General features: G+C 46.4%; 1 long non-coding RNA gene across 1 annotated transcript; it reads right to left on the reverse strand.

Annotated features, from left to right (window-relative positions):
• Nucleotides 1-17: 17 nt before the first annotated feature.
• Nucleotides 18-24,915, reverse strand: LOC142012659 (uncharacterized). Its single transcript, XR_012645416.1, has 3 exons — nucleotides 24,612-24,915; nucleotides 10,782-10,987; nucleotides 18-515 (listed from the first exon to the last, which is right to left on the reverse strand). It is a non-coding gene; the product is annotated as an uncharacterized LOC142012659 (long non-coding RNA).
• Between the last annotated feature and the right edge of the window lie 148 nt (nucleotides 24,916-25,063).

The raw sequence follows: 25,063 nt of genomic DNA on the forward strand, positions 1-25,063 counted from the left end.
CTGGTTACACGGGCGGTGTATCAAAACTCACAGTTTTGAAGTATGCGCAGCCTGCTATTATGCTAATGAGGCACTGCATATTCATGGTAGCCCCTCATTAGCATATCCCACAATGCCACATTATCAGAGCCCCTCCAAAAGGAGGGCCTAGTGTGGCCACAGCCTAAATGTTTTTTTTTTCTTTATCATAGAACAATACAAAAGCAAACTTACAAGCACATTGTTGAAAGTGCAATGTTTTAAAGTAACGCTTTATTTAAAGGTTACATAAGTAATCCAAATTATTTTAGTACAGTAAACCCTCGATTTAACAGGCCTCACCCTGGCAGCCCCAGCTGCCCTGGCGGCTCCTCTGGCCCTGGCCGCTGCAGAGGGGGCTGGCAGACAGCGCCTGTTATTTCCAAAGTCCATTAAATTGCGGTCCATTAAATCGAAGGTTTACTGTAATACAAATCTTGTGACTGCCCTAGAAATGTAGAACATCCATTCATCCTGTTCTTTCAGAAGGGAACAACCTGGCAGGGAAACAAAAGAATTACAATTTCATGGTAGATAGAAAAGTAATACATCCACTTAAATATTTCGTAAAAACAGACATACACCTTTGATCTGCTGTACAGTATCTCGATTCCTGTTTTGAAGGAAAGATTTTTTTTTAAAGTCTTTAGTGTGAATGTAACATGGATGAAAAATACATCAATACAGCTGTCAATATGATTTGCAGTCCAGCCTAGGAATATCTTGGCTGACTAGAAAAGTGAATATTACTGTAGTGTTCTTGGAACTTACTTAGTACTGTGAATATGCATGATACTTAATGATTGCCATGTTATGAATTGCCAGTTGTGATTTGAAATGGATTTAAGTGATGATTATGAAAAAAACCTCCATAAATTAAGTGTATTGTCTAAGTCTTTCATTCACTATACTGAAGTGACGAATACAATGCCAGGACTACCCGCAGCCTTGCTATGACCTTGCAGGCTGTATCTGCTTACCCACTTTGGCCCATAGAGCATTTTTTACTGATAAGCAGAATGTTTAGTTTATATGTGTCAACTGCCTATTACTAAGTAAAGCAGGGAGGTACATTTTGCACAGGATTTAAAATCACAGAGTTCTGTAAAATCTCTGGATCTGTTTTCTTTCATGTTTGAAGCATTCTATAGATAATGGTTTGCAAAGCAATCAATTATGAACTATATGTACAGAGTAATAAACATAGTTTAAAACAAAAAAGCAGTGTTCTGTTACTCATTCATGTTCAATTCAGTGGGACAGCCAAGCTCTCAAAATAATTGTATACTGTTAGATATTACCTGGACGACTGAGGTAGCTTGTCTTTAATTTTTTAACATTTTTTTTCCTCATTTGTTGGTTCTGCAGTGATTTTTACATTCTGCATATGCAGTAGCAAGTTAAACAAGGGACTTATAAAACAGACTTAAAGGATATCGGAGAAGTTTTCAAAATCTCTGTTGCTCTACAGAGTTAGGGGACTACCATTTTAATTGCATGGGAAATACAGTACAACATATTGTAGTGCAGGCAGATTAGAGCTGCAAAAATATAGGGTTAGCATAATAATTGCACAGCTTTTAGATGTTCCGTAATTTTTTTCTCCTTTCAGCATAGCCCGCATCTCCACTCTGCAGAAAAATTGTAGAACTTCTCTTAATACTCCTCTGCTTCCTTTCTCTAGAGCAGGGGTCAAGCAACCTTTCTGAGATGGGGTACTGAAATTTGACTTTTCTGGGAACTATTGTTCTCTAATGAGTGAGGTATGTGAGACTGGGATTCGGGGGGCTAATTGTAGGCAATGAATTTGGGTGCCTCAAGGTATGTTAAGAGACCTGTTTAAATATTGCAGTGCTATGTAAGTGATGTAAGTGCAAATCATTATTGAAGCTGATTGGAAGCAGGCATAGTATTCCTGACTGTAGCCCTGTCCTTTTTCAAGAGGTCTAAAGTTGAACACCACCAATACCAACTTTGCCTTCCAAATGTTTGATTAAGAGGGAGGGACACTGAGATTTTGGTTAATTTTGAAAAAAAAAGTAATGTTTTGCAAAGTTTTCAGAACTTGGTGTATGAAATTGCATGAACCAGTCGAGCAAAAAACCGAAGACATTTTACCATTGCCAGCTGCCTCCCTGCTGAACTAGTGTTACATGTTAGCTGGAAGTTTAGCTCACCACCATGTGCTTATGCTCCTCATGGATCATGTCATGCTCTCATAGAAGGGTGTATCTTGCCTCGTATATTTGCCTGTCCCCTTTTCAGTCAGATACATTATGGTCTTTACCTTTTGTGTAATTTGACACTGAATGCCCCTATGTGTACCAGTTTTGCCTACATACTGTCAGATATCAAACCCCAGTCACTGTGTGGCGTCTCAGCCAGTATAGATAATTAGCCACTGGATCACAATGCTAGTCAGTGATCTTTTAGTCATTTTCTTTAAGCACAGAACATTAGATTAAGATATCCTCCTTAAATTGTGTGAAAACTGCAGTTCCCTCTTTCCTGGTGGAATATACAGAATGCACTGATGCCTTATCTGAAATGACAAAAGGAGAGTATTCTAATTCATCCTGGTAGCTATCAATTTCAAACAAATCTCTGATCAGTGATTGGCTAAGGAAATTATTGCTCAATGAACTTGCCTTCACAGTTTTCATTTTTTCTAATTAATTTTTCTTTTTGCTTTATCAAACAAGTTCCAGTAACATTGTCCTCTGCAGTGTTTAACATAGCCTCTTTATTTAAAAACCAACAACTTAGGTCTTGCCAAGCTTTAGCTGTACCAGATAAAGCATTCTGTTCCTTTCAAATATTTAGGTGTCTAGTACTGATAAGGAAAAGGATGATTACTAAAATATTTATAATTTAAAATAAAATTCTTAGTAACAAGTACCATTTCAAAGCTTATTTATCACAGTTTGACATACCTCCTCAATAGAGTTACCAGGATTTTTCTCTAGCACATTAAATACAAACAAACTTTCATTACTTACCATGGGATAAATCAATTTCTTCTGCCATATAATTAGAAATATAAAAAATACAGTTTATTTAAGGGGCTAGATTCAAGTGATTAGGACAACTACAATTTTACCAAGTAAATCAAAGCAAATTACTTGTTAGAATTCTCTCCATATATCTACTATTACCTTTCATTGGTACCTGTAATACAGGGAGATTGGCCAGCAAGTCCATGCATGTATTTAAGAAGGAAACCCTGTGAAAAATATTGCCTTTAATTTTACTTTTCCAAATGTTGCTTTTTCTGTCCTAGTCCTGCAAACAGTTCTAACCACAATGAACAGCTGATTCTGCTTCATTTAAATCAGTGAGAGCAGGATGAGGGGCTTAGTGTCACCGAAAACAAGAGGACTCTTTTCAGGGAACAACACATACACCAAAGCATCATTTCAGAGATGCCATGATCACAGTCCTCATGTACCTCATGTGAGACTGAAGGTTAGTAGGTACTCCAGTTTTCTGCATGGTAATGACAGAGCCTAGAAGTTGAGCTATCAAAGTGACATATTATTGTGTGAAACTTGTTAATATCAATCTACATTACAGTTCATGCATTAGGTGTTCAGAGGCCATTAAATAAGGTCCATTAGTCTTGGGATATAGATATCAAATAATGCATGAACTAATAGGACACCATTTGTACTAAGAGTCCAATTGTTTATCAGAGCATTTGGACTGCTTTTATGCAATAAGTACTTACTTCCATTCTAGTATTAATAGCACAGGAGCAGAAACATGTTTTCTTAAGTTGGAGCAGGCATTAGTTACTATGTATTTTAGGTTTTGACAGCCCTAGTTCCTCCTCATTATTTATTTGTAGATTCAGAGTTAGGTAGCTAATGTTGGCACAGCTGCTTGTAGGCATACATGTTTACCCCTACTTTTACTGACAGATAGTACAACGCTCTTCCACATATTTAAGTTGATGTATCAAGAAATATTTACTATTATCTAGCACTTTTTATCAGTGGAGCTCTAGGCTTCGTTATTTTTAATCAAAATCCTGGTTCTCAAACAGATTGAAAATAAATGTAAAATAAAACCCATGTAAACACTGAGATGGACTTTAAAATAAACTTATTAAAGTAGCTAACTAAAAATTTACTCCCACTGTGAAAGAAAGTGCAAAGAGTTGATTAATAAAAAGTGGTTTTCTTATACTTTGGTCTTGGCTGCTGTTGCAGAGCTATGTAAATGAGAGCTGTTAGCCTGACACTGATCTTGCAGTGCAATTGTAATTATGTGTTTCAGGCTTTTCAATATGTTGCCAAAGAAATTATTGTGACATTTGTAACTAAGTATTGTTATAACAGCTCTCTATCTGAGATCAAGTGGGAAGACACGATTAACTATGGGCAGGGTAACTAGATAGCAAGTTTGAAAAATCAGGACAGGGATCGGGAAGTGTTAGAATGCTGATATAAGATAAAACCCAAATATCGGGACTGTCCATATAAAATCTGGATATCTGGTCATTCTAAGTAAGGTGCAGTAAATGTTTGAGAGCATAGCTCCAAGAATTGTCAAAAGTGGAAAAGGTAAACAGGGAAATCCTTAGTCAGCTTAAAATAAAAAATGATGCGTCTGGAATATTATGTCCAGTTGTGAGTCCCCCAGTATAAAAAGGATGTGGATGTGCTGGAGCAGATTCAGCAGAGGGCAACAAAAATGATTAAGGGGCTGGAGCACATGACCTCTGAGGCGAGACTGAGGGATTTGGGCTTGTTTAGTTTACAGAAGAGAAGACGGGTGATTTAACAGCAGCCCTTCAATTTCCTGAAGGGGAGCTCTAAAGAAGAAGGTGAGAAACTGTTCTCAGTGGTGTCAGATAGTAGAACAAGAAGCAATGGTCTGAAGTTACAGAGGGAGAGGTGTAGGTTGGATATTAGGAAAAACTACTTCATCAGGAGGGTGGTGAAGCACTGGAATGCACTGGCTAGAGAGGTGGTGGATTCTCCATCCCTAGAGGTTTTTAAGTCCCATCTTCACAAGGTCCTGGCTGGGATGACTTAGTTGGGGTTGATCCTGCTTGAGGCGGGGGCTGGACTAGATGACCTCCTGAGGTCCCTTCCAACCCTATGATTCTATGAAAAGCAAAATGTTTTCATCACCTATTAAGATTGAGCAGTGTTATGTTCTTCATAACCCTTGGAATTTTAAAAAATTCTAAGAATTACTTATATTGGTATAGCATTCAAAATACGTTTATAAAGGTACAAACGAAGTAAGTACATTCCATTTGTTTCCTTCAAATTTGGGTACACTGTAACTCTCACTTACTAAAAATATTGCTCAACACGTTTTGTTTATATGCTTTCTTGCGGCTCCATGTGGTTTGTGCTGTCGAGGAATTGTGGAGCCAATGACTGCAGCAGCAAAACCATTTTCCGTGGAACAGGCACTTTGGCAACGACTTAGCCCTGTGGTTCTCAGCGAGATTGAGGTATTCCAGGTTTATGCAGAGATCTTTCAAGGGAACATCAGCTCATCTAGGCTATTTCTAAACAACAGGGTTACGTTATTTTGAAATAACTTGATCAGTGTCTAAATCAAACTGTTTCCCAAATGGTGTTCTGCGGAACCCCGGGGTTCTGCCAAGTAAAAATGCGGGTTCTGTGAGAAAATTCCATTACAATAGCTGACTCCTTTGCAGCTCCCTGCCCTGCCGCTGCCACCGAAACAGCAGAACCAAATTTAATTGGTTTAATGGCAAGCATGGCAGTGGGAGGAATCTGGCTGTTAACCCAACTGAGTTTAGTTCCATTATTTCAATGGTGGCAGGGCGAGGAGCCACAGAGAGCCCCTCATTCGCCCGGCTACCTGAGTGGCCACACCCCTCCCATGGGCGTGGCTCAGCTCATCCCTGCCAGCAGGACACCTCCACAACAGCCTTCCTTCTGCTGGGTGCAAGTGGCTGCCTGGAGTAGGCTCCCCAGCCAGCACCCTGGTCAGGTTAGTCCTGTGGGCCAGTTTGGAGCTGAGAGGGGTTAAGCCTGGGGATGGGGAGGACAGTCTGGGGGCTGAGGTGGGTAAAGTTGGAGATGGGGGGGTAGGTTTGGGGGCTTAGGTGTGTAAAGCCTGGGCATGGGGCTCCACAAAATTCTTTCGAGTTTAAACAGGGTCCAGGGCCAAATAAAATTGGGAGAAACTGGTCTAAATGATTCACACACTATTTTGAAATAAAATTGAAGTAGTGAGCCAGTGATTTTGATTCTGGTAAACCTCCAAGTTTCAGGAGTAATGCTTATTTTGAAATTGACATTTTGAAGTAAGTGCCATTTAGACAGGGGCAAAGGCCTATTCTGAAATAAATAACCTCCAGCCCCTCCCCAGCTTGGCTGACTGGCCGAGACCTGCAAGACTCTGGTCTCCCACCCAGCCCAGAGCTCTTAAAGAGGACGAAGCGCTCACAGGCTGCCAGTGAGCCATATCAGCTGCAGGCTACACAAGCCACTTGTTGTCAGCTACGCGAGCTCAAGCTGACATGAGCCAGCCTGAGGGTGGTGAGCTGCTTCCCTTGGGTCCGTGGGGGAGACCCCAGCCTCCAGGTAACCTGCCCTGGGTAGGAAGAGATGGGCTCCCTCTTGGTCGGGTGCAGAGATCTGTGACCTCACTGAGGTCCGGTGGGAAGAGGCCAATCTCCAGTACCTCCACACTCAGCACAGGAACGTGGTCATCTACAGCTGTGTGGCTGACAGCCTAGAGGCAAAGGGCCATGTCCATAACTGGGAGCAGGTATGGATGAGGGTGAAGGAGTTGTGACAGGCCTATGGCAGGGCCAGGGAGGGCTGGATCCACTCCAGGGCAGTGTCCACCAGTTGCCAGTATTATGCGGCGCTACACTGCATCCTGCGGGGAAGGGACGTACCATCCCCACCTCCCATGGTTGACGCTGCCCTGGAGGAGCCTGTCGTTGCCCACCGTGGGGGGAGCAACACCACTGTGAAACAAAACAGGGAGGAGGAGAAGGCCCTTGAGGGTGACCAGGAGGCAGAGAAGGACAGCCAGGTCACCATGGGGAGCCAAGGCCAGGCACCTGAGCCATCCCTGTCGTCCAATGCAGTTGAGTGACCATCTGGTGAATTCCATCACTGTCCCACTGCAAGGGGTTGGGAGGTTGGCTGGGCAGGGGACTGGGGTCTGCACATCTACCCTGGCTAGCCACAAAGCATGCAGCTATGGGTACATGCGGGACCATGTGCTGCACTGCTTCTGGGCATGGTGCCCCAGGGGGCTATGGGATATGGTGTGGCTGGGATGGTCTGCCATGCCCCCAACCCTGGTGTGGGACTCTGTCCCTCCATGTGTCCCTACAACACTGAAGCAGGGTCAGCACAACGTGCACTACCAGCAGTCCCTTGCACAACACATGCATGCCAGCTGTCCCATGGCAGCCTCCACTTCTGGGGACAATGGGACTGTGGTCAGCACGCACAAGGGCTGGTGTGAAGCGCAGCGGCTGTGAGAGAGCAGAGAACTGGCACTCGTGGCATGCAGGTGGGGGCTGAGTGTCACCCATAGAAGGATTCTGGGGATCGTGTTAGGACCTGAAGTTGGGAGAATGGTGGCCCAGAACTGAACAAATTTCATGGAAGGATGATATAATTGAAAGTGAGAAGGGTCAGAGAGAAGCAATACATATATTAGGTGTATGAGGGAAACCACGTACGAGGAAAGATTAAAAAGGCTAGAGCAGGGGTGGCCAACCAGTTACAGACTAAGAGCCAAAATAGCTGTGGATGGGGTGCAAAGAGCCACGTATTATAGATATATAGATAAAAATATATAATACGTGGCTCAGTGGCCCCCCTTAGAGCCAGACACTCCCAGCCCCCTGCTATAACTCAACCCCGCTCCCTTCCAGAACCAGGCACCCCCAGCTCCTCGCTATAACCGAATCCCCCATCCCACCCCAACAGCCAGGCACCCCCAGCCTCCCTACACTAACTAAATGCCCCACCCCAAACCCCCCACTCTAACTCAGTCCCCCACCCCTCCCCCCTGAGCCAGGCACGCCCAGCCCCACCTCGCCTCTAACCCAATCCCCTTCACCAGCCTCCCAATCTTAATGCAATCTCTCACCCTCCCCCAGATCCCAGCATCCCAAATTCCACACTCTACCCTAATCCCCCTCTTCTTCCGCAGATCCAGCACCCCCAGCCATCTTGAACTGGGCAGTTTGATTGGATTTGAAATGCTTTTGCATATTCTTAAGAAAAATTAATAATGACTTTATCTTTGAAGGAAAAGGAAGAATTTTTGGATGTCAGGAATGGTCACACCCTTGAGCTCAAATTGAGAGAGATTCCATTGGATCAATTTTGGCTGCAAGTGAGAAATGAGTATCTACTGATTTCAAATCAAGCAATAGTTGTTCTACAGCCATTTTTGATCACTTACGTTTGTGAACTTTGTTTCTCTTTATTATCACTTATAAAAATGAGAGACTATGTTTAAAAAGTGTGGAACAGGAGCTCCGTGTAGCTCTTTCCAGCACTGAACTGAATATTAAACAGTCGTGTTCACCACAGCAAGCTCACATTTCACATTAAAATTCCAGCTGAAAATGCGAAGTCAATTATTGTTTTCATTAATATTGTAATAGATGTATGTGTCAATTTGAAATGAGTTATTTCTTGCCGTATTTTTTTTTTTTAAATTTTGGTGAGCCATGAAAAGTTTGGGATCTTAAAAGTGTGGCATGAGATGAAAAGTTCAGGAAGCACTGCTGTAAAGTAGCACAGTGCATACACCCTGGACACAGAAAACCTGAAGCTGAACAGTGCAGACAAAAATGAATAATTTATGGTTTTTACTGGAAATTGGCTTGGCTTAATTTATGGTTTTTAAGGAAATTGGCTTGATTTTGAAGCTTAAGTGCAGCATGAAAGAAATTTAAATCATATTGTTAGTTTTCATTCTACAACTGGAGAAGGCAATTAACTTCAAAATGCAAATGCTCAGTTTTGAATTTGTCAGACTGTAACTAAAGATGAGCCAAAACTGGAATAATTTTTTCCAGACTTGAATGAATTTTGATACGGAAAAATGAGACGTGGCTCTGAACCATCTTGTTTTTTCTTGAAATGACTGGCAAGGTTTTGCAAAATTAAAATTACTTCCATTTTGCGCCTTTCCAGTGATCTAGTATTCATTTAATGGAATTAAAATGATGCACAGTGTTTATCTATGACTGTAAATGAAGAAGACAAGAACTCTAAATAATTACTATAGTATTTGAGGTTGTTTAATCCCTTTGTAAATACAAGGAATAGCCTTATTAACTATTTTAACCCCCCTCCCTTTTTTTTTTTCCGTTTTGGTGTATTGTTCTCAGGCCCTCATTTTCTATATTGATTTCACAATGTCTTCACCCTTGTACAGTCCAAACAAAGACATTTATCAATAGCAGAGTTGGTAGGTGCACAGATATGAAAAGCACAATGTTTTGTAAAAAATAATTTGTCTTGTCCAGGCCAAATCTTGTTTCCACCCCACTTTAAAAGAAAAAGCTGAAAATTAAAACATATAAACTAGATTTTTTTCCTTATAAAGAGCTTTTTACAGAAGACTTCCCTAAAATATACCAAAAAGGAATAAGGTTTTCCTGCAGTAGAATGGACTCTGTTAGGTGTTTTGCTCTATGTCACTGATAAAGTAACTTAGTCTAACACAACTTGTGTTCTGCGTATCTGTGATATTGAAATTTTTTGAATGTAAAAGTAATGTAATGCATCCCTGTCATTCAACTGGTTCTAACTTTGTATTCTCTCATCTAAAATACAGAAATACTCCAGATGACAATATCCTTGGATGCACCCAGTGGGTCCTCTTATTTCAGAAGCAATATGAGTTAACATCTGGCCAGGACAAAATTATTTCTTTTGTGCTTGATTTAGTGCTGCTTTACTTCAACATAATGCTGTGTAACTCCACTGAAATCAATACAAGTAATACTGCTGAATCAGGCTTTCAGTACTTATCCTGCCTTAGAGTGTTTCACAGTTACAGGCAAAACAATACCAATTAAACAAACAATTAAAAGAAAATTCCCCCTCCCCCCATTCTCTATGGAGAAACAATTGTTGCACACATACAAAACGGAAAAGGATTACCTAGAAAGAAGTAACACTTGCAAAAAAAGCAATCATCGTTCTGGGAAGCATTAGCAAGAGTTTCGTAAGCAAGATACCAGAAGTAATTGTTTTGTTCTACTCTGCACTGATTAGGCCTCAACTGGAACATTATATCCAATTCCAGGTACCACATTTCAGGAATTCAGTGGGCAAAGCGGAGAAAGTCCAGAGAAGAGCAACAAAAATTACTAAAGGTGATTACTTGAGATAAATCATGACCTATGAGGGAAGACTGAAAAAAACTGGGTTTATTTAGTCTGAAAAAGGGAGGGCTGAGAGGCAATGTAACAGTTTTCAAATACATGAAACACGATGAGGAACAACATGGTTCTCCTTAACCTCTCCAGAGAGGATAAGAAACAATGGGCTTAAATTGCAGGCAGGGTAGTTTAGGCTGGACATAAGGAAAATCATCTTGTCAGGATAGTGAAGTACTAGAATAAATTGCCTAAGAGGGTTGGGGAATCTCCATCATTAGAGATTTTTTTAAGAGATGGATAGACAAACAACAGTCAGAGACGGTCTAGATCAGGGGTGGGCAATAAGGCAGAGGTGGTTCACCAGGGTTATTTCCTTGTGGACCACTGGCACTTTATTTACCTGCACATCTTCAGGTACAGCTGCTCAAGCTCCTGTTGGGCACAGCTCGCTGTTCCCAACCACTGGGAGCAGTGAGAAATGGTGTCCCGGTCCACACTGTTTCCCACATCTAGGGGGAGCTGGTGGTCCTCAACAGCATAGAGCTCTCCTAGAACTGCAGGAGGGGTGTTCAGAGTGCCCATTTCTCACAGACTTTTAATTTGGACCTGTGCAAGGGGAAAAGTGAACAAAGAGCAAGGATAAGTAAATGCCATATCATACATAAACACTAAAAATCAAGGCACTAAACATACTGATATTACCAGTTTCTTAAAGGAGAGTGTCAAAGGTGCAGACTCTAGCCCAACTTTGTCAATTCTTGTCCATAATGTGACAATTTCCATCAGGCACCCTATACTCATTTTCTTCCTGCATCTGATCATTTACTTAATCTATGGGTTTTATAAGCAGTCTTCAGAAAGAGATCAATCATTCTATCTTGGTATCTGCTGTCATCAACCTGATTAAGGCTGAGTCCAATACAGTGTGAACTTCCTGCACCTATTATCAGCAGGATTTTAACTGTATATCCCCATTTGGACAATTAGCATCTCAGTTATCTTTTAAAACATCACAAACAAATACATTGCATAATGATACAAGCTCTGGAAACTTATGATTTTTAACAGAAAACAGGAATCTGATCATATCCCTAATCATTTCAGAACTGTGTGCCTGAGTTCTTTACTGATTGCCACTGTAATCTTTCTCTTTAAGACTGATCAAAAATGGAATACTGATGTGATCAGCTTTTTAACGTTACATACACAAATATATATGTACATTTGACTGTACTGAAGTTATTCATTAAAATAGTGTAAGTCTGCTGATCAGGTATGTGCAAGTTCATACCTCAGTAAAGGAGTACAGATGCTAAGACCTAATTTTGCTGAGACTGTGTGTATATTTTACTCTAAATTTTTAACTATGTATGTCTTATTAGTGGTGATTTCATGCAGATGGGTTGAATTATAGGTGGGGCTGATATCACTGCCTAATATTACAATTGTTCCATGCTGCCATTTATAAAATTGTTGCTTATGTTTTTGCCAAACATTCTCTGTTTGGGCTAAATATTTCCATACAAAGTTTCTGCCTCAGGAGGACACATATTTCAACGTTCAGCCAAAATGATTCAGCTATTTCCAAGAACAAGGCTGGGTGGGGCTTGGGGGGGGGGGGTTGTGGTTTTATTCTGTCAAATAATTAAGGCAACTTCTTCATTTTTAAATAGTTCTAGTGCTACCATGCTTTTGAGCAGGGATTTGATATTTGACACCCCAGGGTGGGAGTACTATTATCAGGGACGTGCCTATTGCCATCCCTGTGAAAATCCACTCAAATCAGCCAAATTATAAGCCGTTAAAAAAATCACAAACCATACGTGCCCCGTAGAAATGTAGGCTCAGATCCTTAAAAGTATTTAGACATTTAACTTCCATTAAAACAAATATGAGTGAGGCATCTAAGTATCCTTAAGGGTCCAGGCCTTAGACTGTAACAGCTAAATTCCCTGAAGGTGCTGTCCATGCTGGTGCTTGGGGCTGAGTCGGACTTTCCCTGCAGTTGCGGCTTTCAGCAGTTGCAGATCTGTATACCTGATGTGAGAGCAAGAAGTCTGTCTCTCCTGTGCTCCCAAAGACCCACCCCCCATTGATATCTAAGCAGTGTGAAGGAGCAAGCAGCTGGATTGGAATGTAGAGCGTCCAAGAGCCGGACTTGTGGGAGCTAGTGATGGTAGGAGTGGGAGAAAGGAGCCTTAGTGGTAGTAACTGAGGCTCTGTCTAGGTTAGAGCGATTTGTTGGCAGAAGTTTTTGTTGGAAGATATCTTGCAACAAAACTTCTGTTGACAGAGAGGGGCCAGAGTGCCTGGCCACTCTACTGGCAAAACAGCCACCTGGAACCAGGGCAGATGGGGTCACAGGTCACAATTCCCTTCTGGGACCCCTGGCAAGATGCTCCCTCAAAAGGGGACCCCCTGCCAAACATCCCTTCCCTGCCTATGCTGCAGGCACACCTACCTCGAGGGACACCATAGCTTGGGCAGGGCTTTTCATCTTTCTGGGACCCATGGTGCCAGAGCAGCTCCTGGGCTTCCGCTGGCCCCACACTGCGGTGCTTCAGCATCTGCTGAACCTTCTAATAGCCATCTTCTTCCTCACGAGGGCAAGCCTGAGACCACCTGCAAGGACCTCGGCATGACTGCAGGACAGTTACACCTGCACCCACCCCCGCTGGGTGCACCGGCAGATCTGGAGGCACTGCACCAGTTCCGACTGGTGGGACCTGCTGGTCATGGGGCTGTGGAACAACCAGCAGTGGCTCCAGAACTTCCAAAAGTGGAAGGAGACCTTTCCTGGAGCTCTGTGCCTGGCTCGCCCCTGCCCTCCAGAGACAGGTCACCTGGCTGTGGCTCACCAGCCCCGTGAAGAAGCAGGCTGCAGTCGCACTCTGGAAGCTCACCATCCCTGACAGCTACCATTGGTGGGCAACCAGTTCGGTGTGGGGAAGTCCACCATCAGGGCCCTCCTCAGGTACGTAACACTCTTGGGCTGCAGTCCCTGCACGGGGGCAGGGAGTGTCTCACACAAGAGGGACCCTCGGAAAGCAGGGTCAGAGGCGTGAGGGGTGAGGTTGGGGGGAAGCCCCTTCCCCAGGGGACTGTGCTGTCCCACTCCCACACAGCTGCTGGGAGGTGACCCCAGAGAGCTTGTGTGAGACTGGGAAGGGGACCTCCATCCAGGACTCAGGGATTCCCTCCCTCAGTCCCTGACATGAGGGTTTGGTTCTCTCTGCAGACGGCCATCAACACCATTCTGCTGCAGAGGAGCATCCGTATGGGAGACATGGATGCAGTCCTGGCCAGATTCACTGCCCTGGGGCTCCCAAACTGCGCTGGGGCTATCGATGAGACCCACATCCCGATCCGTGCCCAGGAGCACAGTGTGGCCAACTATATGAACCACAAGGGCTACTTTTGGATGATGCTACAGGCTCTGGTTGACCACCGTGGACAGTTCATGGACAGTTTGTGGTGGTCAGGCTGGACAAACGATGCTTGTGTGTTCCACAACTCTGGCCTGGGCCACAGGCACGCACATTCATCCCCCACCATGAGCTGCTGGTCAGGGACGTGCAGATGCCACTCTTCATCGTGGAGCGCATGACCTGCCCTCTCATGCTGTGGTTCATGGAACTGCACACCAGCCAGCTGGACCTCAACCAAGAACTCTTCAATGCCTACCTCAACCGGGCCAGGATGCAAGACGAATGCGCCTTCAGCTGCCTCAAAGCACAATTTAGGTGCCTGCTCACCTGCCTGGATGTGGTGGCGACATGTGGTGCCTTGCACAACATTGTGGAGGAGAAAAGGGATGGCTTTCTCCTGGGGTGAGGGCTGTGTGTATGAGCAGCCAGGCACAGCTCCCACCTGCCAGGCCCATCAGGACAGGATGCAAATCTGGGAGGCCCTGAGGGAGAGCTTCTCCAGTGGCCCACAGTAAGCCAACCCAGGGCACCCCCAGCAGGGGGCTCAGGTCCACAGCCCTACCCTGCACCTACCACGACTCCTCTCGTTACCCCCTCCCCAACCCCTGCATAATGAAGAGGGATGTGGGTGTGGTGAACAATTACATGGCTTTTACTCAACAACAAAAATCTTCTGCAAAAAACAAACAATGCACTTCAAAACTATTACCACAAATTGGAGTGCAGTTAGCCATTTATGGGGGTGGGGGAGCTTAGGATAGGGGTTGGGAGTATCAGAACTTGGATGGGGGAATTTGGGCGAGGGGTTGGGGGGCCTGAAAACATGGATGGGGTGGGGGGACCATGAACCTGAGGGACAGCAGGACTCCCAAGCACTGTTGGCCTTGGGACCCCTCCTACCATGGGTTCAGGGACCCTGTTGAGGCTGGGGTGAGGGGGAAGTAAACAGGAGGTGGGGCTGCAGCAGGGTTTGGGTGGGCAGGGCAGGTAGGTACAGCTCTCAGCCACTGGAGCAGGCCCAGGATGTCCTGTGGGACAGCTAGCAGGCACAGGATGGCAGGCGCAGCAGCCACAGGGAGCTGGGCCATCGTGTCCTGTCAGACACCACAAGTGGCGTCAAAGAGGGACATGAGGTGGTCCCACGTCCACAACCACTGCTCCATGATGTGCATCATCATCCAGAGGGTGGCATTGTGCTCCCAGCAGAGGTCCTCACACACATGCCAACAGCCCCCCAGCTCTGGGCTCATGCTGGTGGTGAGGTGGGGGTGGCCTGGCCCTCAAATGGTACAGATATAGCTGTAAGGAAGATGAGGCAAAATGGTGAGTCATTCAGTCAACGCAGCTCCTAAGGCCTTGCCCCCCACAGTGGACAGCAACCAAAACAATCTGGGCCAAGGGATGAGAATGTCCTGGGGAAAAGCCACGTGTGGCCTGCACAGTGGGCCCTGCCACAGGGGGCTCTTCAGTGCCTCTGGGACTGCGCTAGATGGATGGGGCTAGATGGGCTAGCCTCCCAACTAGACAGGCTAACAGGTAATGGGGGTGTCCAGCCACAGAGGGTTCTCCTCATGGTTGGCAGGTAAGCTAGGAGTAGGCTGGTCCTCCCTGCAGTCCCCCCACCTCCACACAGCTGTGGGTCACAGCACTGCCCGTGGGAGTGGGTGCTGCCTTGCGCCTGCAGGCATGCCCGTGTGCTGGGCACCACACTCCTCGGAGCATCTGGGGTCGGGCCGATGCCCTTGTAGCCCGCCCGCTTCCAGCCGTGGCAGGTGCTGAGAGGCCTCCCCAGCCTCTAAGGCCTGGGGCTCATCCAGCCTCCCATGTGGCTGGCAGCAGGATGCTGCCTGTGCCCCAGGGCTGTCTACAGGGACAGGTAGCACATACCACCTTGCACATGGGTTTCATGTGCCGGGACCAAAGCACAAGGTCCTGTCCAAGCCAGCTGGGTGACACTCGCAGCACACCCTGTCTGCACCCACTTCCCATGCCCTGAGGTGTGTGACGCCCGAGGTACTCACCAGAGGAACTCTCACCCAGCACTGATGATGCCCTTGATGTGGTCTGTCTGGTAGGACTGGGTCCAGGGCAATATACAGGCTGTCCCAGACCTGGACATAGCCCTGATAAAGCCTCCTTAGCCTTGGCCTACAGCTACTCCATGATTCAGGGCAGGAGAGAGGCGGGGGGGAGGGCCTGGCTTTCGGCCCAGGCAATGCCCATCTGAGCACGTATCAGGGCATTGCAGCGCCTCACTTTGGGGTCTTGGAGGGTTGCCTTCCCCCACCCACAGGTCCAAAAGGACCTGGACCTCAGTGCTGGTTCAGGATGGGGCCCACCTCTTGCTGCCCTGGGGTGGCTTCTGGGAACCCTCAGGCTGGTTCCCTGAGGGCCCAGGGGGCCTCTGGCTGCCTGCTGCTCAGCCATCTGCAAAGCTCTCACCAACAGTGTGGCTGTGGGTGTTGGGCACTGCAGCCTGGAGCTCTGCTGCTCCCATGCTCTCAGCTTCCTGCCACAGGGTTTCCCAAGTTCCTTGCAGCTTTAAAAATGGCCAGAGGCAGGGACCACAGAGCACTGACTACTGTGGACAGGGTGCCCGCCCCCTTCACCCGGCACCTGAGTGGCTCCCTGGAGGCCTTTTCCGTTGGCAGAAGGACCCCTTGGAACATCTGCACCTGCGTTTTGTCGACAGATCTCTGTCGACTGAGATGTTCTTCCTTGTGGCCAGCGGGGCAGGGCTGACAACAGAAGCGCTGCGTTCTGTCGAGTTGCTGTCCACAGAACACACCTGGGGATCTGGATGCTCTGCGGGTTTTGTCGACAAAACACAAGGGTGGGCAAGATACAGCTGGGGGCTGCATCCAGATGGCCAAGACTTGTAATCCTGCCCACAGCCTGCCTCTATAGGAGGGAGCAGTACTGTGCAAAGCAGCTGGCTCCTCCCTGTGGCTCTCTGTGTTGTGGGTGCGAGAGTTTCAAGTGCTGCCTCCACCCCCAGAAAAAACTCTCAGCTTCCATTGGCCAGTTTGTGGCCAATAGGAATTGAGAAAATTTGGTGGGCGGGGGGGGGGGGGGGGGAGACAGGCAGTGCCAAAACCAGCCAGTGGGAGCTGAGAGATGTGTAGGGGGTGAGGGCAGCGCAGCATAATTTCTCAGTTTCCATTGGCCAATAGGATCTTAGAGATTTTGCTGGGGCTGTGGGCAGCAAATGAAGCCCTCTCCTTTCACCCCAGCAGAGAGTAACATGGAATTGGGGGCTGAAGCTGGTAGCAGGCCGGGAAGCCTACTTGAGATTGCCACTGGTCAGGAGCGTCTTAGGTTACTCCCCTCGGGCAGAGCCCGCTTCTGGCACCACGCCCCAACTCCCCCCTGGAGCCAATACCGGCTCCTACACCCCTCTCCCTGCTGCACCTGTACCTCCCAAAGCCTGAACCCCAGTCTGTTAGACCAGGACTTGAATCCTGCTATGAGGCACAGGTTCCACAGCTGCTCCGTATCTGTGTCACCGGGCACTAAGCACAACACAAACCAAAATAGCTGAAAAACAACAACTAGTTTATTAACAATCCAATGTCCTGCTGGGGAAGGCAGGTGGTCACCTCACAACTGAAGAAAAGGAACAGAAAATGATGGGCTGGAACTGCTGAAGGACACAAGGTAGGTAGTCTGCTTCCTTCTTCTTTACTTCCGTTCTTGAGTTCGCCATCCCGTGTGTGGTGTGCAAGCTGTGGACGAGATGGTACAAGCGTGGGAGGTAAGACAGGCCCTGCTGCGGCTCCCACGCTAAACCAAATGATTTTAGGTCAGTCTATGAGGCCCAACAGCCCTAGCACCGACTGGCTGGTTTGGCTTCTCTGCTGAGACGGTCTACAAGGCCTACCAGCCTGCCGCTGTCACCCCAGCACTGCCTGCTGTGCAGGTGGTATGCACGCAGCGAGCCACTGGCTTCTCTCCCCAGACGGCCTGCAAGGCCTAGCAACATGCTGCTGCTGCTGCTGCTGCTGCCCTAGCACCGTACAGAGAGCAAGCCCTGAGGGGCGGGTGCCTATGTCTCAAGTACTCTCTTGTTGCTAGGCAGATTCAGGTTATTTGCTTCAGTCTTCAGGGCTGAAGATGTTAGGGAGATTCCCAAACCTGCACCACCCTTTGTGGGTGATGAATCTGGGGAACTGTCCCAGGCTGAAGTGTCATTAGAGGTGGTTTTGGAACAGATAGAAAAACTTAACAGTAACAAATCACCGGGACCGGATGGCATTCACCCAAGGGCTCCGAAAGAACTCAAATGTGAAACTGCGGAATTAACAACTGTAATTTGTAACCTATCCTTTAAATCAACTTCCATACCCAAGGACTGGAAGACAGCCAACATAATGCCAATATTTAAAGAGGGCTCCAGAGGCGACCCTGACAATTGCAGGCTGGTAAGCCTAACGTCAGTACCAGGCAAATGAGTCAAAACAATAAAGAATAAAATTGCCAGACATGTACAAGAACATAATTTGTCGGACAAAAGTCAACATAGTGTAAAGGGAAATCACGTTTTCCTAATCTCTTGGAATTATTTGAAGGGGTTAACAAACATGCAGACACGGGAGTTCCACTAGCTATAGTATACTTAGATTTCCAGAAAGCCTTTGACAACGTCCTTCACCAAAGGTTCTTGTGTAAATTAGGTTGTCATGGAATAAGAGGGAAAATCCTTTAATGGACTGAGAACTGGTTAAAAGACAGGAAACACAAGGTAGGAATAAATGGTTAATTTTCTGAATGGAGAAGCGGTGTTCCCCAAGGGTTAGTCCTAGGACTAATCCTATGCAATTTATACATAAAAGATCTAGAGAAAGGGTTAAGTAGGGAGGCGGTAAAGTCTGCGGATGATACTAAACTGCCCAAAATAGTCAAGACGAAAGCAGACTGTGAAGAACTTCAAAAAGATCTCACCAAACTGAGTGAGTGGGCAACAAAGTGGCAAATTAAATTGAATGTGGATAAGTGTAAAGAAATGTACATTGGAAAAAACAACCCCAAGTATAGTACAATATGATGGAGGCTAATTTAGCTACAACTAATCAGGAAAGAGATCTTGGGGTTATCCTGGATAATTGTCTGAAAACATCCATGCAGTGTGCACCAGCAGTCAAAAAACAAATAGGATGTTAGGAACTATTAAAAAAGGGATAGAAAATAAGACAAAGAATATTTTACTGCCCCTTCATAAAACTATGGTATGCTGTCATCTTGACTACTGTGTACAGATATGGTCTCCTCACCTCAAAAAAGATATTCTGCCATTAGGAAAAGTTCAGAAAAGGGCAACTAAAATGTTTAGAGGTTTGGAATGAGAAGAGGTTAAAGGGACTGAGACTTTTCAGTTTAGAAAAGAGGAGACTGGCGGATATGACAGAGGTATATAAAATCATGAGTGGTGTGGAGAGGGTAAATAAAGAAAAGTTATTTACTTGTTCCCATAATATAAGAATTAGAGGGCACCAAATGAAATTAACAGGTAGCAGGTTTAAAACTAATAAAAGAAAGTTATTTTTCACACAGTGCACAGTCAACCTGTGGAACTCCTTGCCAAAGGAGGCTGTGAAGGCTAGGACTATAAGAGAGTTCAAAGAAGAGCTAGATAAATTCATGAAGGTTAGGTCCATAAAAGGCTATTAGCCAGGGCATAGGAATGGTGTCCCTGGCCCCTGATTGTCAGAGGCTGGAGATGGATGGAAGGAGACAAGTCGCTTGATCATTGCCTTGTGTCCACCCTCTCTGGAGCACTTGGCACTGGCCAACTGTCGGCAGACAGGATGCTGGGCTAGATGGACCTTTGGTCTGACCCAGTAATGGATGTTCTTATGTGACCCATCTTGCCTGCCTTCCCTTTTCTCACCTTTTCCATTTTCCCACCTTTCCTCCCTGAGGAGAGATGGTGACCATGAACTGGTGGCCATCTTGGGGAGGAAAAACAAAATAGAAACCACAGAAAATAGAGGCCATAAAAGCCTCCTGCCCCAACATATCCTCTGCCCCAGGTCACCACCAAAATCTTGTGTGCCCTCCTCCCCCAGGTCACAACTCCCTCTCATACCTCGCACCTGCTCCTACATCTCTTCCCCAGACCACAATCCTCTCCTGCACTTGCTCTCCCTCTTGGATTCTGCACTCCAGGTCACAACCCCCTCCTTCACCCAACCTCCATTCCAAACCCTGCATCTCCTGCATTAATATCATGGAAGAGTATGCTCTTAACCATTTACCAAATTCTTGCAGTGCTTCCCCCATTAGAAATTATTGCCCACCCCTGCTGTGGCATCTTAGCATGGCTGACACTTCACATTTGCAAACAGAAAGGGCAATTTGGAGCTCAAAACTGTTTTATAACTCACTGACTTCCAAGGAGTTACTCCTGATACACACTACAGATTGCACCTCCCTGGTCTGGCATGGTTGGGCCCTGACCAGGCCCAGACAAGAAAATTTTCCGGACCAGGGGATGTTTCATGTCACTGGCCCCCAACCTACCAACCCTCCCCCTCGCGTACCTCCCACTGGGCTGCTCAAGGCGTGGGGGCACCTGTTGTAGGCTGCTGCTGGGACTCCTGCTCATGATGAAAGATTTTGTAGCGGGTGAGAGGAGTGCAGCACAATTTCTCAGCTTCCATTGGACAGCTGGGGGACAACAACCACAACTCTGGACCAGCAAGGCTGCCAGGGATGCAGCTAACATAGGGCTGCCAGGAGAAGCTGCCTCCAGCTCACTGGGACTGCTCCTGTCCCTAGCCCCAGCTCCATCCCTGTGGAACTGCCAGAGATGCTGCTCCAGTTCTGCAGGGTTGCAGCTCCAGCCTTGCATGGCTGCCTGGTCCCATGGGGGCTGCCAGGAGAATCCAGCACTGGCTCCAGCCCCATGGGGCTGCCCAGGATGGGCCTCTGGCCCCACGGGTCAGCCTGGTGACACCAGGCCCGACCCTGTGCCTTCCTCCCAACCCCCGTGGTTGCTGGGGGATGCAGGCTCTTACTTGCACAGCTGTACCACCCTGGGGCTGCCAGGGACCCTGGCTCCAGCCCCCCCAAAGCTGCCTGAGGACATGGGCTGCAGCTTGCCCTCCTGCCTGGCTCTCTAGTTCAGGATCATCCTTGGTCCTGATGAAGTAGTTTTTCCTAATATCCAACCTACACCTCTCCCTCTGTAACTTCAGACCATTGCTCCTTGTTTTGCCATCTGACACCACTGAAAACAGTTTCTCACCCTTCTCTTTTGAACTCCCCTTCAGTCACCCCTCAGTCTTCTCTTCTGTAAACTACCACCACCAAATCCCTCATCCTCTCCTCATAGTCATGTGCTCCAACTCTTAATTATTTTTGCTGCCCTCCGCTGAACCTGCTTCAGCACATCCACATTCTTTTTATACCAGGGAGCCCAAAACTGGACACAATATTCCAGATGTGGCCTCACCAGTGCCAAATAGAGGTGAACAACAACTTCTCTAGATGTGCTCGAAATGTTCCTCCTAATGCATCCTAATACGCTGTTAGCCTTCTTGGCTACAAGGGCACACTGTTCACTCACACCTAGCCTTTCATCCACCATAACCCCTCAGTCCCTTTCCACTGTACTGCTGCGTAGCCAGTCGGTCTCCAGCCTGTAACACCACTTGGGACTCTTCCATCCCAAGCGCAGGACTCTACACTTCTCCTTGTTGAACCACATCAGATTTCTTTTGGCCCAATCCTCCAATTTACCCAGGTCACGCTGTATCCTATTATACATTTGGATTATTTTAACAGTCTTGTGACTTTTTTGGTATTTGTAGAAAACTTGAATAGACTTTTCAATATTGTCCCTAGATGTTATCTGGCAAGTTGTAACTGTTTTCAAAAGGATCTCTTATTACAGGAGTATGCGTCTACATCACGTGGCACTCTTCAGTTTCAAAACAAGCATACTTGAGTGCTGTTTTTACCAGCAGACCCCAGGTGTAAGGCAGCTCAGGACCCAGCCTGGGCTAGGGGAAGAGCAAAAAAAGCTAATTAAGCCCTCAGTGGGGGCAATCAATTAAGAGGAGCCAGCTGATGTGACTGCCAGCAGACTTAAAATGCAGCTAACACAAACAGGGAGAGGAGGGTGTGAGAAAGGAGTTTGGAGACCCATTGTGAAGAGAAAAGAAGGCAAAAGCAGATAAGGAGTCCAGAGAGTGCTCCTAAGGGAGCTAGGAAAGGAAGAATGGCTGGGCTCCCCTCCCCACAGCCAGGCTGACAGCCCTGGGTGGGACTAGAGGAGGGAAGACCAGCCAACGGATCAAAACAGCAGAGGTAGCTGCAGCCTAGACCTCACAGTCAGGGGCAAAAGCAAAGTAGCCACGTTAGACAAAGGGACGCTTTGCTGCACTACCAATATTCTTACATTTTTTCAGCTGAGTCAGAGGGTGGGGTTTTTTTTTTATTTGACAGTACAAAAATATTGACAGAAGATTTTGAAAGTATATAGCCTTCTGCTCACATCTTTTCTTATACGTCACTTCATTCATTCTTTGAGACCAAATTTTTTCCAACTTTGGTGCTTAAAGTTAAGGGCCTAAATCCATATTTAGATACTTAAATAAAAGTGGCCTGGTTTTCCAAGCTTCTGATGTAGAGGCATGTTGTGGATGCTGAAGAACCTATGGGCTTAGGAAAGGTTGTAGGACTGATTCTATGAATGAAGGGGGGTTTCTCATTGTTGTTCCAAGATTACCTGGGGGAGAACTCTGCAAGGGAATCTCCACAGAGGTTTGAATGCAAAAATTTTACATCATTCTCCTCCACTCAGAACTCATTTTCTCCTTTTTGGAAATTATCCAGGATAAAGTCTAATCAACATTTTCCCTCAGGGGTTGGGTGGGGGAAACAAAGCACAAACCTGACCATAAACTCAAATTCTGTGGACTTTCTTTGAGGGGAAGAGAGTTGGGAATTTTCAGTAAAAGCTGTGGACTAACAAACAACAAATTTTGCTATTTTAGGCTGAATGCCAACCACACCTGGTACTGTTTATTGAGGCATCATACTGCAAACCAAGCTCCGGTCCTGCAAACATATATGGAATGTTTCAATTTACTAATTCAAATAGTCACTATTTGATGCTCCTATGCTTACAGAAACTCATTAAAAGTGTTCTTTTTATTTTCATTGTTACAGGCACAAGTAGTAAATTGGACTGTTAATGTACAACCACTATTTTAAAAGTGTCAGCTAAGAATCACTGCAGCAGAAATAATTTTTTATAAATGTGTGATCCCCAACTTCAAACCCCCTATAGAAGTCTTTCCGTTTTTAATTTTGACGTCAACATAATTCAATTTACCAGCTCATCTCCATCTCCACTAATCTGACACTGTCTAGGCAGCTGTACAAAACAAAGAAATATTAAGTTGTAACATTACATGTTACTTGAACAAAATGTGTGCTGATTTTTTTTCCAAAAAATAAACTTGCAAGGAAAAAACAAAGTACTTCTTCAGCAAAGCAATTTATTATAGGCACTTACTGAAAATTAAAAGTTTTTTACTTTTGGAAAAGGAACACTATTAACATAAGAAAAAAAACTACATGACTAGAAACATTATCCAATATAAACAAAAACAAATAAGTGTGCAAATACAGAAAGGAAAAACCAGCAAAAACTACACCTGAAAACCACTTGGAAGTGAGACACTTTATTATGTTTTAACTGATACATCTAGACAACACAGATGACAAAGTTCTCAGAACAGAAATCATACCTCATTGTGGTTAATCTCCAGGGGAAAACATGGACATCAATGCACACATTATCAATTAATCACAGTAATAAGGAAACCATTCAAATGCACTGGTGGCAGTAAAAGAGAGATAGCCGCGCTAGTCTATATACTATCAAAACAATAAAGCAGTCCAGTAGCACTTTAAAGACACCGGTGGCACTGAACACTTGCATCCTAGTTGCATTCTGACAGTCTAGATTACTTCCCTTCCAGTAATGACCACCCAAGTTCAATAAATCCACTTCTTAGTCCTATATTCTCCTTGCTTCCTTCCTTCCTCCCCCAACCTACACCCACTCACCTCTTTCCGCACCCCACTGTGTCTTCAAAACCTGGCTCTCCAGTCTCCACACCTGCTCCCGCTCCAACATAGAATCATAGGGTTGGAAGAGACCTCAGGAGGTCATCAAGTCCAATTCCCTTTTCAAAGCAGGAACAATCCCAATGAATCATCTCAGTCAGGGCTTTGACAAGCCCGGATTGAACAACTTCTAGGGATGGAGATTCTACCACCTTTCCAGGCAACCTATTCCACTGCACCACCTCCCTCCTGGTGAAATATTTTTTTCCTAATATCCAATCTAGACCTCTCCCACTGCAACTTGAGACCATGTCTTTTGTCATCTGTCACCTGGTTCTGCCATATGTCACTACAGAAAACTGCCTCCCTGCATCCTCTTTGTAGTTTTCCTTCAGGTACTTGAAGGCTGCTATCAAACCCCTTCCACTCTTCTCTTCTGTGGACTAAATAAGCCCAAACCCCTCAGCTTCTCCTCACAGGTCATGTGCTCCAGCCCCCTAACCATTTTGGTTGCCCTTTGCTGGACTCTCTCCAATGCATCCACTTCTTTTTTTATTGGGGGGTGGGCAGAATTGGACACACTATTCCAGATGTGGCCTCCCCAGTGTCGAATAAAGGGGAACAATCACTTCCCTAGATCTGCCGGCAACGCTCCTACTAACACGTCCCAATATGCCACGAGCCTTCGTGGCTACAAGGACACACTGTTGACTCATGTCTACCTTCTCATCCACTGGAAAACCCAGGTCCCAGCTCCGTCCCTCGGTGTGGCTCTACCCGCTGCAGTCTACGCTCCGCCGCCGCGATGTGCTGCTCCGGCTTCCCCGCTCTCCCCAGGGCGCGCTCCTCCTTCGCCCGCGCTCTTGGGCTCCTGTCCTCCTGCCCAGCCACTGGCCCGGCCCGGCCCGCGCCGCCCCTCCTCCCGGCTGCACGCGCGCCCTGCTCCAGCACCTCCCTCCGCCTTCAGCTGGCGGCGCGCTACGGGCGTTCCCCGGGCCCGAGCGCGCCTCCCGCGCGAGGCAAAGGGCAGAGTGAGGGCAGCGGCTTCCCGCCGCCAGTGGGCATGCGCGGTGGCCGCGCGCAGGCCCGCTGCGCTCGTGCGGGGAGCGAGCATGTGCAGAAGGGACAGGGGCACGCTCTGAGGCAGGCAGGCTGGGCTGTTTCACTGGCCAAG

Source organism: Carettochelys insculpta, chromosome 4 (genome assembly GCF_033958435.1).
Source record: "Carettochelys insculpta isolate YL-2023 chromosome 4, ASM3395843v1, whole genome shotgun sequence".
NCBI classification, from domain to species: domain Eukaryota; kingdom Metazoa; phylum Chordata; order Testudines; family Carettochelyidae; genus Carettochelys; species Carettochelys insculpta.